This window comes from Sinocyclocheilus rhinocerous, unplaced genomic scaffold (genome assembly GCF_001515625.1).
Source record: "Sinocyclocheilus rhinocerous isolate Xijiao unplaced genomic scaffold, SAMN03320098_v1.1 scaffold257, whole genome shotgun sequence".
NCBI lineage: Eukaryota > Metazoa > Chordata > Actinopteri > Cypriniformes > Cyprinidae > Sinocyclocheilus > Sinocyclocheilus rhinocerous.
This window is the reverse complement of record NW_015634026.1, coordinates 353,459-369,727: the sequence shown is the minus strand read 5'-3', so window position 1 is coordinate 369,727 and position 16,269 is coordinate 353,459.

Sequence of the window (16,269 nt, the reverse complement as noted above, 5' to 3'; positions counted from 1 at the left end):
ACAAATCCATCATTAAGATGTTTTTGACTTCAAACCATTGCTTTCGGATAAAATTAATAATAATTTCTCCAGTGAAAAAAAATCTGAATCAGGAGAGAAATATGCACAGATCTAGCACTGTTTACAATCAAAAACAGTCCAAAACAGTTCATGTGATATTGAACTGTTCAAACAAATATTGTGATGATTTTCAGCTGTTTGGACTCTCATTCTGACGGCACCCATTCACTGCAAGAGGATCCATTACTGAGAAAGTGATGTAATGCTAAATTTCTCCAAATCTGATGAAGAAATAAACTAATCTACATCTTGAGGGTGAGTACATTTTCAGCTAATTTTCATCTTCGTTGAGCTATCCCTTTAAAATATATTAGTACATGTAGAAATTATTATCAAGATTAATAAATGCTGCGAAAGCATTATTCATTTTGATTAGTCAATTGTGGTGTTCGACACGTATTTGTGAATAATGATCGTTGCCCATGGCAACACTGTATAACTCACCAATTATCCCGGAAACATGTGTTCCAACATAGTCGTGCTCGTGTTCGCTCTGCAGTCTCTACAAGTAAAATAATACAATCACTGAAGCTCGAATCAATATTAGAGGAACATGTATTTATTTATTTATTCAGTAAGTAGTCATTCAATAAGCCAGATAATGTTCAGCCAGATGAGCATTATCATAAAAATAAACCCCTTTATGAGACTGTAAGACCTGATACAAGTGCTTTTTTGCTATAATGACCACCGACTGTACATTAGCGTATAAAACCCCTGTAACGTGTTACCAAAGTACCATTAGCTGAGTATAAAAATAAAATGGCAATGGAAAGTCACCAGCATGACAGAAAAATTGTGTTGGTGTCTCTTCTACATGCTTCCAACTGGCCTGAAGAAATGAAGAACTTCCAGTTCTCTTCATCTGTTAGGCAAATCTGTCTCTATTTCGCTTTTACGCTTTCATTTTGTAGCTCAGCACATCACGCACAACCCCAATTGCACATATAAACTCCAGAGACATGCATAAAGCATAAAGCATCACCGGCACACACACACATGATCTTCATCAAATGGCCTTGACACTTCAACACACGCTTTTGCACAGTTGAATTCCTGCACAATCCTGAGACCTGTTAGTTCATTTGTCGTTTTCTTAATTTATTTACATGTACACATTTCATGGCAAAGGTGCCAGCGGTGTTTCCTCTACCTCTTGTTGATGTATCCTGACAGTGTCTTCAGGCTTTAGCGCCGCACACACACGCTCAAACACGAGCGCTCGCTCTCGTAATGGCTCCTGTGCGGCTTCTGCTTTGATAAAGCATGCCTACATCCCAGTCCAGACTCGACTAGAGGAATTAATCAGTTTGGACCATCATGTTCCCTTTCCAATCAGACAAATCCAGGCGCTCCCGGATCAAAAGGAACACGGGCCATGAGGAACAGCTGTCGGAGGCAAACTCATTTAAACACAACCCTAAAACAACAAACCTGCTCTCCAAAGACTGACCCTGCGTTCCATTTCACAAATTGGTTTACCAAACAAATCATTCCAAACCGTTTGGAGCGATATTGCACAGACGGATATCCAAACACAGATCCCGAGTCAAAATGTTCTGATGCTGAAGCCCAAATCTAAGACTTAACAATATTCCGTGTTTATAGGCCTACAATATGCAATCGTTAACTCAATTTGTATTCATTATCAGAGCTCTATGTCTTCTTCAGGAGGTCAAACTAAATATTACATGTTGTGTTATTTGACGTTTATTTTATTAACATTTGCAGTTCACCAAAAGTTGTCTGGATACAATTAAAACCTTAATTTGCCCACTTTTGTGATTTTCTACTAACAAAAAGAACTGATAAACATGAAATAAACATTATGGAATATTAAGCTAAACGTTTTAATAATACAAAATTAAGGCTGAATGAGAAACGGTTACAGATTTAGCCTAAATGAAGTTGTCAGTCAGCAGAGGCTAGCTAGATTAGGACAAAATATTAGTTTATACAAATTGATACGAATAAATAAACACACACACACTACTAGTTTAGGGTCAGTAAGATTTTTTTTTCTCTCGTAAACCTGCATTTATTTGATGCAAAATACAGCACAAATGGTACAAAAAATGAAAAATATTATTACAATTTTAAATACCAGCTTTTTATTTTTATATATTTTTAAATGTAATTTATTCCTGTGATCAAAGCTGCATTTTCAGCATCATTACTCCAGGCTTCAGTGTCACATGATCCTTCAGAAATCATTCTAATATGCTGATTTGATGCTCAATAAATATTATTATCAATGTTGAAAACAGATGTGCTGCTTCATATTTTTGTGGAAATTGTGATTTTTCTCAGGATTTTTTGATGAATAGAAATTTTAAAAGAACAGCATTAAGTTGAAGTACATTATAAAAGTCTTTATTGTCACTTTTGATCAATTAAATGTCATTACTGAATAAAATATTTATATAATAGTTAATTGAATAGTTTCTTAAAATAAGTCTTAAGACGTCAAGACTACAATTTGGGTAAAAACTGTAAAAATCAGGGACAATTTTTTGGTCATTAAATTTAAAATGTTCTTCAATATTAATATCCTACAATAAACGGACTAACAATTGAACACACTTTTATTTCTGCATAAACCCCTTCTGTTCAGCAATACATCTATGATGCATGCAAAGTTGTTTTCTGGTCTTTGTGAGACTGAATGTTTCTTAAAAAGTTAAAACTGCGATGTACAAATGCCTGTGAATATTTAAAATCAAATATCACAATGTCGATATCAGTGTACTAGGAAAAATACCAGCCAGAACCTCAGAGAAATTCTTCTGATAAAGAATGAAATGAAGTAGGGATGAAATATATTACCAGCAGACAAGATTGAGAAGGAGAGATTGAGAGAGAGAGGTGAGCCTTGATATTAAAAAAGACAAGAATGAAAGGTGACAGACAACTAAATCTCACCTATACGCAATAATATCTTCTCATTTCACACACACACAGACACACACTCCTGCTAGCACACACCCACAACGCCCTGACAATGTTGTTAATATGAAGTTTTAATTATTTAAATGGATAAAATGTCTCCTCTGGTTTCATGGCATCTCTGCTGAATCTCGGCGTGAGATTCAATTACATTAATAACCAGTGATTTGATTCTGACCCACATTATGGGTTCTATTAAATTCACATTATTTGGGTTGAGGTGAGAGAGATCTTCAGAAGCAGAGGGGGATGTGTGTGTGTGTGTGTGTGTGTGTGTGTGTGTTTTGATGTGAAAATCAAGCCTGCATCTGTACTGCCAGTGGTGATGCAACAAAATTACATCCCTCCCATTATAATCAACAATTTGGCATACATGCAGTGGAGACGGCTTCATTTATTATAGTTTTGCCACTCAGTGAAAGCCCATACAACAAAAACATGCACGCCCATTATATATATATGGATGTGTGTGTGTGTGTGTGTGTTTGTGTGTGTTTTGATGTGAAAATCAAGCCTGCATCTGTACTGCCAGTGGTGATGCAACAAAATTACATCCCTCCCATTATAATCAACAATTTGGCATACATGCAGTGGAGACGGCTTCATTTATTATAGTTTTGCCACTCAGTGAAAGCCCATACAACAAAAACATGCACGCCCATTATATATATATATATATATATCTTCAGTTCATATATTTAGGCAGTTATGTATTTATATTATATTATAGAAAATGTTTAAATTTTAAATATAAATACATATATAAATATATAATGTATTTAAAATATTTAGTATGACATTGTTATTTAATTTATTGTAATGAATTTATTATTTATTTTATTTTATTTATTTAAACACTGTATTTATAAAAAAATATGCCTAAATATATGTAAAATGTATACGTGGGCAGTTTATTTTAATACAATAATAAAATGCATAATTATTGCAAGTATTATAATTTTGTTTTATTTCTCATATTTATTTATTTATTTATTTATTTACTTAACACAAACATTTGCCAAATATATGAAAACTACATGTATTAATAATAATAATAATAATAATAATAATAATAATAATAATAATAAATTATATTATTAGATATTTTCTGCTATTTTGCCCAAGTTTGTGGCATAAAAAATAAAAACAGAATGTATTTAATAAAAAAAAATTTTTTATTTTTTTATCATTTCATATGTTATAAAATATAGCTACATATAGATATGTTATCAATTCATACACTTAAAAAAAATGTACTTCTCTACCAGGACATTATCCATTAGTTTCATGGAAAATTCCATTAACTCTAAAACACAATGCAATGCAGTGCAAAATTAAAAATAAAATAAAAATCAATATGCAAAATTAATTCATATTAATACAGTACATCAAGCCCTATTTTTACAGATTTTTTTGAGTGTAGGGTGCATGGATACAAAATGTATTTAATACAATTTACTTGCAATGGAAACAATACAGTCGTCAGTGAAGTGCAACCTTTTAACCTGTACTAGTATTATGTGCATTGCGTTTCAATGTTCTGTCGTGCTGTTTTCAGCATAGACACAGTGTCATAACACTGATGTTTTATTCGTCCAGCTGGAGGAGAAACGCATGTAAGCGCACTAGCCTCAGCTCTCTCTGTCTGTCAGATGCACACAGGCACATACATTATGTTCGGAGGGTGCGGTGTGTGATAAACCAAGGGATTTAGGTTCATTCCCAGCATTCCCTTCACTCTCATTATGATCCCCGTGAGAATTCCTCTCACGCAGCGTGAAGCACAAGTGCGCAGGGAATATCTGCGCTGCCGTGTGTGTGTGTGTGTGTGTGTGTGTGTGTGTGTGTGTGCGGCAGCTCCATAACTTGTACCCTACTGTGGTTAAACATATAATCATCCATAACCTTCTAAAATGGCCTATATCTTCTTCTCTAGCACGCACACACTCAAGCAAGGCTGTTTACTCACAGCATGTGAATTATCAGACCCAGAATGTTCCCAGCATGGCATCGTGGGTAATGTGACTTTTCAGCATGGGTCCACTGCAATCATACACTTAGAGAAAGAAAGAACAGGAAAGAGAGAGAAGAAAGACACAAAGCAAGAGAGATAGACTGTAAGGAGAAAGACTGATGATCGCTGGAGAGAAGAATGCAAGGGAAGAAAAGAGAGAATGTGAGATGTATTTTACATTAAATGAGTTTAGGGTCTCTGCGGCGTCATTTGTGGAAGAATTTCTCTTTACTTCCAAGACTGTGAAGCTTTTTTTAGAGCCTAGTTGTGTTTGTGTGAACAGTAATTATTTTTAATGTTTTCAGACTGGTATTACTGTAAATTCAAATGCTTATTACATCAAAATGGGAGTTTTGTGTCTCGTAGTCTGTAGCTATAGTATTATCTGCATGCTAATGTTTTGCAAGTCGTCCAAATGAACTTACTGTATGCAAAAAAACAAACTTAAAATACTGATATGCAGTTTTTTTGTCCAGTATAAAGCTGAGCATTATTGTAAATAGCTCCCTATGATTATCAAAAGCAAGTAGCCAATCATGATCTTCGGTTGCGCTAATGCTCATCCTTCATTTATTTTCTCAAACATCAGTTACTGATCAGCTAGAAATGTATTCAAATGTATTTGACAGTGACTGCTTTTCTTTTTCCTGAAAATGCTTGTACTTGCATCACACTGGATTAAATCCTATGATTTACCCCAAAAAATGTTTTGTAGTAGAGTGAACGCGCATTGTGCACCCACCTATAGGCGCATATTACTAATGCGCTTTTTAAATAAAATAGTATCACTAAATCTTGAATGCATTCTTTTTGTCAGCTTGTTTTTCTTCAGTTAGCACAGGTTGTGTATTTCGTTTTGGAACTGACGGATCGTGATTGCCTAAAACATCCACAAATAATGCTTTTGTTCACTCAAAAACTGAGGTGCATAAGTTCCAATATTTGGTAATAATATAGCATAACGAAAAATTTATAAGCAGTTTTTGTAGGACGGTCATTTTTGATTGGCAACACCAAATCTGTAACAAGTTGGGGGGAAAAAACTTAAAGAAGTACAAAACATTGTCATTTTTTGGGGTAAGTCATAGGATTTAATCTAGTGTGATCAGTTGTGCCCCCGCCTATAGGCGCATATTACTAATGCGCTCTTTAAAAAAAAATACTGTGCCATAGACTTTAGAGCAGGTTTTAGTTGGTCAATGGTGCAATCGTTTTCAGTTGCCTCAAAATAGCAACGCGCCAACAATGCGCCTGAACACACCTTGTTTTCAGACCAGCACGCCCATGGGCAAACAGATAGGCACAAGTGAATTTGCTATTTAAAGATCGTGGTGCTGGATGTGAAAATGATAACTGCGTCTGGCTGAAACTAGCAAAAAACACTTGCGACGCTGGAGTCACATTGCACCAGGTTTATGATAGGGCCCATTCTGTTCAATTTCTTCATTAAGTTGTCTTAAAAATTCTTAAATTTACTTTCATATAACATGCAGAAACCTGTTTAATATCCCTTTAAATAATTTAGTCCTGTCCATTAGACCAGGAATTTTACCAGTCAATATAATAGTGGATTTGGACTTCTTACTGACATTTAAGTTGCATCATGCAGAAGTCTTTGTTCACCAATATCACAGTAGAAATGCTCTATATACAGGCGTATTTGTCACCCCTAATTTATTTAGCCACTAAAAGTGTCTGAACGTAGAATAAAAAATTTTCTAGGCTACTAATATGCCTGGAGTCGTGCATAAAATTTGTCATAAAATATGATCCATTTCTTTAGGTGTAAAACTTCTTGAAATACACAATGTGCAGCTGTAAATAACAGTAAATCTGCATCAAAGGTCAGTAAATTCAGAGTAAAACCACTGTGAAACACAACTGAGTATATTAAAGTATATTTCCACTGGAGCTGGTTGTGTTTTGGTGATGGGAGATGCAGAAATTTTCGGCTTGTGGAGAGTTATCGAACACTTCCGCCATCAGAAAATCCATTCACTTAAGAGCCTGCTATCATCTTCCCTGGGGACCTCTCAACACACACACACACATACACAGCCATCTCCTGGAGAGCCCCGTCTGATAGTGTCGCCCTGAGCTTGTGTGAGGAGCGTTTGACTGCCCATTAGAACAGGAGAGTGCAGGAGAGAAAAGCGAGGTTTCAAACTTTAGAATCACAAATCACATACTGCTGCTCCACGCTAAAAGTACTTCACTGGGGATGCAAAATTGAATCCTACGGAGTATGGCAATGTGTGAGCATTGGAACTGCATAAGTCAAAAGATAACTATCTTTTGTTGCGCAAGGGGTTGTGGGTAACATTAGATTATGGTGCATTGCACAGATTTTGGCATGTTTGTCATTAGACACCATATTATAATGCACGTGCAAATTTCAAATGCATTGTACGTTTCTTCATCTTTTCTCCTCATATTGCATAACTGTGACTTTACACAGAAATTAAACTGATTTTTGGGTTGTTACAATTGATCATTCTTACAAATTTGATTGTATGAAATCTCATACATCAGACGATGGATTAAATTTATGAATGCTAAATCATGCGAATCATCTGCTACATCATATGTAAGTGTGAATGCTGCAAATGTAAGGTTTTCAACCAGAATATATACAAATCATATAGATATTGTGGCGGGATGAATGAGGACACAGACCAAAACTGAATTGCAGTGCACATGTCCCCGGAGGGTGTTTATTGAACATAAAAGAATATCATAAGGTGGGAAGTACTGTGCTCTGGGATTGATGAAGTGCTGAAGGTGCACTTTCCACACAGAGTAGGTCTGTGGCTTTCCAGTGTTGGAAGAGCAGTGCTGATTGGTCAATCCTCACTTGCATCTGAAGAAGCAGAGACAAAGAGAACACACACTATTAACATTTCCTGCAGTGGAGAACTAGCTCACATGTTAGCCCACATCCTTGACAATCCATCTGCATTTCCATTCGCTGTCCCGGCCCGATGCTGCACCTTGAAGTGGAAGTCTTGAAGAGCAAGGAACCAACGAGTCACCCTGGCATTTGTATCCTTTGCCCGGGCCATCCACTGCAATGGAGCATGGTCAGTCACCAAGGTAAAGCTCCGTCCCAACAGGTAGTACCGCAATTCCAGAACTGCCCACTTGATGGCCAGGGCTTCTTTTTCCACTGTGGCATACCTGGTTTCCGCTGGAGTAAGCTTCTGGCTAATGTACACAATCGGGTGTTCCTCTCCGTGCTGTAACTGGGACAGGACAGCTCCCAGTCCAGAGTCGGAACCATCTGTCTGGAGTGTAAAGGGGCAGTTAAAATCAGGGGCGTGAAGAACCGGAGAAGAGGCCAATGCTGACTTTAAAGCTTGGAAGGCTGCTTCAACATCCGATGTCCATTCCAGTCTCTCGGGCAGCCTCTTCTTGGTCAGGTCTGTCAGGGGGCAAGCTATTGAGGAGAAGTTACGGATGAAACATCGGTAGTAGCCCACCAACCCCAGGAATGCACGTACCTGGGACTTGGTTGTGGGCCGGACGTATGAGCGAATGGCCTCCAACTTTTTTTCCTGCGGCATTATCAGATCTCGTCCGATCCGAAAACCCAGGTACCGTGCTTCCGATAGCCCGAGATTACACTTTTTGGGGTTGGCAGTGAACCCAGCTTGTCGCAGCTCCGACAGAACTTTCCGGAGTCGGTCCATCAGGCTTTGGGACCATCACAATGGGACTTGACCATGGGCTCCGTGATGCTTCAATGACCCCCAATTTCAATATCCGCTGGACTTCCTCCTCAATAGCTTGCCGACGAGCCTCGGGGACCCTGTAGGGTGCTGACGATGGTTCCAGGGGGAGTGCGGATTTCATGTTGAATTAGGTTGGTCTGCCCGGGTAACTCCGAAAACACATCTCAGAACTGTCCGATCAGGGACTCAAGCTCTGTCCTCTGAGTGCCTGACAATTGTGGTCCTAAATCAACCACTGGTTCCTCAGTTTGTGAAAAAGCAGCCAGCTGTTCTCGAGGTGCTGTCCACTTTTTCAGCAGGTCGATATGGTAGATTTGTTCTGCTCTCCTCCGTCCCGGCTGACGGACTCTATAAGTCACTGGCCCAACCCGCTCAATTATGGTATAGGGTCCTTGCCAGGATGCCAGAAATTTAGAGGTGGCACATGGAACCAGGACGAGGACCCGTTCTCCTGGCTGGAACTCCCGAGCTTGAGCGGGCCGGTTATAGAGACGTTGCTGGGCTCGCTGAGCCGAGGCTAGATGTTCTCGCACTAATGGCATGACCCGGTCAATCTTTTGTCTCATATCTTGTACATGCTCTATCACTGTTCGGTGTGGGGATGGTTGGCGTTCCCATGCATCCGGGGCTACATCGAGGAGTCCTTGTGGTTGCCGGCCAAACAATAACTCAAAGGGTGTAAATCCTGTGGAAGCTTGAGGAACTTCACGGATTCCAAAAAGCACATACGGGATCATGAGGTCCCAGTCTCGTCCATCCTCAGCTACCACCCGCTGTAACATCTGCTTTAGAGTTTGGTTGAAACGCTTAACTAGTCCATCCGTTTGGGGATGGTAGACTGAAGTGCAGAGCTGTTTGACACGCAGCAGCTGGCACAGGTCTGCCATGAGCTTGGACATAAACGGTTTGCCCTGGTCGGTCAGGTTCTCTGCAGGAATGCCTACCCGGCTGAATAGGAGAAACAGTTCCTTGGCAATGTTTTTTAATGTAACCTTCCGAAGAGGTACCGCTTCGGGATATCGGGTTGCATAATCCACAATGACGAGTATGTGCTCGTGGCCCCGGGCAGACTTTGGCAGCGGACCAACCAGGTCCATCCCGATGCGCTCAAAGAGCACCTCAATAACTGGTAGTGGGATAAGTGGGCTGGGGGGAGGTTGTCGTGGTGACGTTCTTTGGCAGGTGGGACAGCTTTGGCAGAACTGCTTCACCTCGGCATCCAGGCCAGGCCAATGGAACCGATCTCAGACATGCTGAATTGTGTTCTTCACTCCCAGGTGCCCTGCCATTGGGTGTGAGTGGGCCAGTTCCAACACGATTTCAGTCTTGGACTTCGGAACCACCAACAAGTGCTTCTCCTCCCCCCACCGCTGGGCAACACAGTAAAGCAGGCCATTTTCACTATGAAGTGTGGGTAGGGGTGTGGTGGTGGATGTCGGGCTTCCCCTTCCACATCCCTCACCTGTGACCAACAGTTTCATAGCCTATCATCCTCTCGCTGTTCCCGTCCAAACAACCCTCCTTTAGTGATCTGTTGGAAGAAATCGGTATACAGGTTAGGGGGCGAATTTCGTGACTCACCATCTCTCTCGCTGTTGGTGGCCTGCAGAACTGGTTGGCTTGCAGTCCGACGGGTTCTTTGTTTTCGGCAGCCCCTATTCCGACTAGCAGGTTGTATTATGGCAGCTAACAGGTGGTCAAACCCCAGCCAATCTCTTCCAAGCAGCACGGGAATTGGGAGGTCTTTTACCACTCCTACGTCCACTGGCCAGGACTTTGATCCAGAAGAGATGGTGACAGTTTGGGCAGGCACGTAACGAGTGTCCCCGTGTACACAGGTGATTGGGATAGATGACTTGTTGCCAGGCCGAGGCTTGATGATTTGAGGTTGTACCAGGCTCATCGAGCTGCCCGAATCGAGAATTGATTTCACCAGCTTACCTCCGACTCGCACTTGCCTTTCGGGTGCCTCCAGCAATATCGCTCGGTGGACAATACAGCCGGCTAGCCATACTTTGGTTTCGGGTGGGTGTGGGTCCGTGGGCTTGGGTTCATCCCGAGGTACGGAAGCTGCCTGCCTGCTTATTGGTCTTGAGATGCCCTCTAGTGAGTGCCGTTCTGGGGGCACCCTCCGAGGAAATGTGGCTGCTTTCTCTCCAGTGTCCCGAGCTTGGGCTGCCTCCGCCAGCTCCACCACCTCTATGAGCTCTGCAAGGGTTGTGGGATTCCTGATACTGACCACTTTCCGATGAACTCGAGGTAATGGACGCAGTAGGCGGTCAACCACCACCCTTTCAGCTACCTGGCCAGCCGTGGGACTCCCAGAGAGAAGCCAAAGTTGAGCTAATCGTGACAGCTGGGCAGCCTGAACTCTTGCTGGTGCTTGCGGGTCATACAACAATTCATGGAAGTGTTGGGCAGCACACACCAGGGAAAGCCCCACTCGTGCCAGGATTTCCTGTTTTAAATCTGCATATGACTCATTTGCAGGGGCCTGGAGTGAATAGTAGGCTCGCTGTGCTTCCCCGGTGAGAAGAGGTGCTAAGATGAGGGCCCAGTCGTCCTCCTCCCATCCTTCTCGAGCGGCTATTACTTCAAATGTGTGCAAGTACGCCTCAACATCATCATGCTCTGTTAGCTTGGTGAGCAGCTGTTGGGCCTGGACACGGGGTTCTAGAAGGGGAACTTGGCCTGCGGATCCCAGCCTTAATTGCTCGAGTGCAAGCTCCATGTGTTCTTGGCAGCCGGAGAGCTGTTCCACAAACTGCTGTTGGCAGACACTAACATCGGTAAGTCGGCGGATAATTTCCTCCATTATGAGAGAGATCGTGGGTTCTGCAGAAAGGTACACAGAGGTGTCATCAGCATAAAAAAATCTGCCCTCATTCATCCAAAAAATCTGCCCACATTCTCCACCACTGTGGCGGGATGAATGAGGACACAGACCAAAACTGAATTGCAGTGCACACGTCCCCAGAGGATGTTTATTGAACATAAAAGAATATCATAAGGTGGGGAGTACTGTGCTCTGGGATTGATGAAGTGCTGAAGGTGCAGAGTAGGTCTGTGGCTTTTCAGTTTTGGAAGAGCAGTGCTGATCGGTCAAAGCTCACTTGAATCTGAAGAAGCAGAGACAAAGAGACACACACTATTAGCATTTCCTGCAGTGGAGAACTAGCTCCCCCTTTCCTTCTCTTGCTCTGCTTATATTCTCTTTTCTTAACGAAGCACAGGTGGGGCCGATTAGCATCTGCTTCTGGCTGCTGATTGAATGATGAGAATTACAGGGCGACGCTGAAGCACACTCACAAAGCTCGTCACAATATATATAAAAAAGAAAAATGTATTTTCATGACATTTATATCTAATGATTTCTTAACCATTATATACACTAACATTCAAAAAATACAGTAAAATTACAAAATATTATTACAATTTAAAAATTACTGTTTTTTATTTGAATATATTTAAAAAAAGTAATTTATTCCTGTGATGCAACGCTGAATTTTCAGCATCATTACTCCAGTCTTCAGTGTCACATGATCCTTAAGAAATCATTCTAATATGCTAATTTGTTGCTCAAGAAACATTTCTGATCATTTTCAATGTTGAAGACAGTTGTGCTGCTTCATATTTTTGGGGGAATTGTGATGCATTTTTCAGGATTGTTTGATGAATACAAAGTTCAAAAGAGCAGCATTTATTTGAAACCGAAATCTTTGGTAACACGATACATGCTTCACTGTCACTTTGGATCAATTTAATGCAACCTTGCTGAATAAAAATTATAAATTTCTTTAAAACAAAATCATAGAGACTCCAAAGTTTTGAATGGTAGTGTAATGTAGGCACAAAATAAATACATGCATGGTCTGAAACAGGCCTTACACAGAAATGCTTGTATAGACCCACTGAATGCATGACCACACTCTGAGAGAATTGGGGGATAAAATATGAAATGAAATATGGTATGGAAAATGAGAGTACGGATTCCGTTACCCATAATGCTGACAATGAATGTGAGGAAGACATTTCACTTCCAGAAAGCTTGATGTGCGAGGATTTCAGATCTCAGGGGATGAAAGAGAGAGAGAAAGAACAAGATGGAGAGAGAAAGAGGGTGTTGAGGTTAAGAGAGGTCAGACTGATATTTAAATGGATAGAGGAAGATATGGGGGGATGGGAGACGCATGGAGGAGTGTGAAGGAGACTTCTGATTGTGCATAAAGGGTACAGCGGAAAATTACAGAGTGTGTACAGTGGAAGAAAAATGAAGAGTTGAGAAATTTTGCCTGGAGTGAGGAGCAGGTTTTTAAAAGTGAGAGCATCTGTGTTTTACTTTCACTCTTAGATCATTCAGTTAGCACTTTAACATATGAATTATTCAGCTTTTTTCCACTTAAAACATTATGTGAAATGTTTCCTACGATGTGAACCAGACACAAAGGTAAACTGAAAGCATTCAATTCTGTTTGGTTTTGATTTGATGCAAAACAGAGAGGCAGCCCTCATGTTTGCATTAAAAAAATAGTTCACCCAAAAATGAAAATTTGATAAATTTGATCACCCTCAGGCTGTCCTAGATGTAGATGAGTTTGTTTGTTCTAGAACAGATTTGGAGAAATGTAGCATTACATCACTTGTTCACCAATGGATCCTTTGCAGTGAATGGGTGCCATCAGAATGAGAGTCCAAACAGCTGAAAAAAACATCACAATAATCCACAAGTAATCAACATGACTCCAGGCCATCAAATAACATCTTGTGAAGTGAAAAGCCGCATGTTTGTCAGAAATAAATCCACCATTAAGGTGTTACAACTTCAAACCCTCGCTTCTGGACAAAATGCGAGTCCATATTCCATAATAACACTTCCAAGTGGAATATAACAGAAACAGTTGTGTGCTTATAAAATACTGTACAATGACATAAAATGACAAGCTGCAGCTTGACACATAAAACCCTGAGAATGAGCCCCTAATGATTTGTAATAGTTACAATAGAGTCAAAAACAATAAAACTGAGTTATAACAATAAAAAATGAGAATAGAGTCAATAATAATAAAACCGACTAAATAGTAAGGAAGTAGAGTTGTTATTCTTAAGAATATACTGTAATTTGCCAGGAGCTGACAGCATGGGGTAGTGGAAGCATCATCAAATTAGTTAAACTATTTAATAAACAACCATGCTAGTGAGGGTGAGCATGTGTAGAACAACAGCCGTTCAAATTCTCTGGAAAATTCTCCTAAGAATGCTGCAGATTCCGTGGGGGGCTGTGAGTGAGTCGGGGGTGGAGCGGAAAACCTGGAGTGGAGCTGAAGCAGAGTAATAATTATAGAAGGCTTTAGTTAGGAGAGGAGACTGATTTTGATACTTTTCCCTCATTTTGAGACGAGGGGAAAGAAGGGAACATCGAAAGAGAGGGAGAGAGAACAGGAGATAAGGCAGACTCAGAGGGAGTCCTGGAGAAATCCCCTGCAGGTGCCTCATGAACAGTACAGTGTGCAACAGCAGCGAGCCTGAAGTGAGGTGTGTGTTTGTGTGTGTCTGTGTGGGTTTACTTAATTATACTTTAGGGACAAGTTTGTCCCCTGAAATGAGCTGAATCTGCAAAAATCTCCTCTTGGGAACCCACTCTATTGGAAAATCAATTGAAAAAATATATATATTATATTTGAAGTCTATTCTATATTTATATATGTTTGGTTACTATTTATATTTTAGAGAGAGAAAGAGAGAGAGAGAGAGATAGAGAGGACATTTATGAAAATCAGCAAACACATATACCACTGTAGTCTCTTATGCTCACCAAGGCACCTTTTTTTAAATTAAAAATATAATAAAAACAGTAATAGTATAAATACAATATATTAATACAATTTACAATAACTATTTTCTATTTAAAAATATTTTAAAATGTAATTTATTCCAGTGATGTCAAAGCGGAATTTTCAGCATCATTACTCCAGTCTTCAGTGTCACATGATCCTTCAGAAATCATTCTAATATGCTGATTTGCTGCTCAAGAAACATTTTGAAAATGATCAAATATTTTTGTGGAAACTGTGATACTGAATGTTTTTTTTTTTTCAATGAAGAGGAAATTCAAAAGAACACCTGAAATAGGATTTTTTATAACATTATAAATGTCTTTACTGTCACATGTGATCAATTTATTGTGTCACTTCTGAATAAAAGTATTAATTTCTTAAAAAATATAATTTACTGACCCTAATCTTTTGAACTATAATATACAGTAAATATAAAACTAATTCTAAGCATTTTAGACTAGAAATGCACTATAATTATCGCTAATGATGTTATGATAATGAATGTATTTATTATTTATGAACTGACATGAATAATACATTGTGGGGTCAGCCAATAGTCCCACTTAGAAAACAGTTTAATAAACATACTCAATGTTTTAATCCAAACTGGAAAAAAAGCATCTTTTTAGCTCAACATATAATCAATGGAAAGTCCCACTATGATAGAAAACAAAGTCTGTGTGTTCCAGCTGCCTGCTGAATGTGTTGGTGTTTGAGCACCTTGTGTCTGAGCACAAAGCTCTGACCTCATTAGTTAGTGCGTTGCTCCCGTGCCGCTGTGTGAGAATGAGGTGGCATGTCTGATCTTGGCATAGTAAACGGACAGCAGAAGGCAGACTGCTACTCTTTCACCCCTCCAGACTGGACCACACATGCACACACTGCTGTCTGGACAAAGAGACTTTTCCCCGGGACCTGTAGAGAGATTAGACAGCTATTTAAGATGGTACATTTGCACATTTGGCAGATGTTTTTAATCCAAAAACAACTTGCATTCAAGACGCATTTTATTAGTTTATGTGTTCTCTGGGAACCAAACCTATGACCTTGGTGTTGCTAGTGCCACTGTAAACAAAAAAAACTCCACCCAATTCAAGGTATAGTTCAGCCAAAAATGAAATTTGTTGAAAATGTACTTACCATCAGGTCATCCAAGATGTAGATGAGCTTGTTTGTTCATCAGAACAGATTTGGAGAAATTTAGCATTACATCACTTGCTCACCAATGGATCCTCTGCGGTGAATGGGTGCCGTCAGAATGAGAGTCCAAACAGCTGATAAAAACATCACAATAATCCACACCACTCCAGTCCATCAGTTAACATCTTGTGAAGTGAAAAGCTGCATGTTTGTAGGAAACAAATCCAGCATTAAGATGTTTTTTATTTTAAACCGTTGCTTCCAGGTAAAATACCAGTTCATAATCCACAATATTGCTTTGTTCAGTGAAAAAGTCGTCTAATCTGAATCAGGAGAGAAATATACACAGCTCAAGCACTGTTTACAAGTGAAAACAGTTCTAAACACATATATTGGTGGATTTTGATGTGAGTGGATGGTGTAGTCGTGTGGATTATTGTGATGTTTTTATCAGCTGTTTGGACTCTCATTCTGACGGCACCCATTCACTGCAGAGGATCCATTGGTGAGCAAGTGATGTAATGATAAATTTCTGATGAAGAAA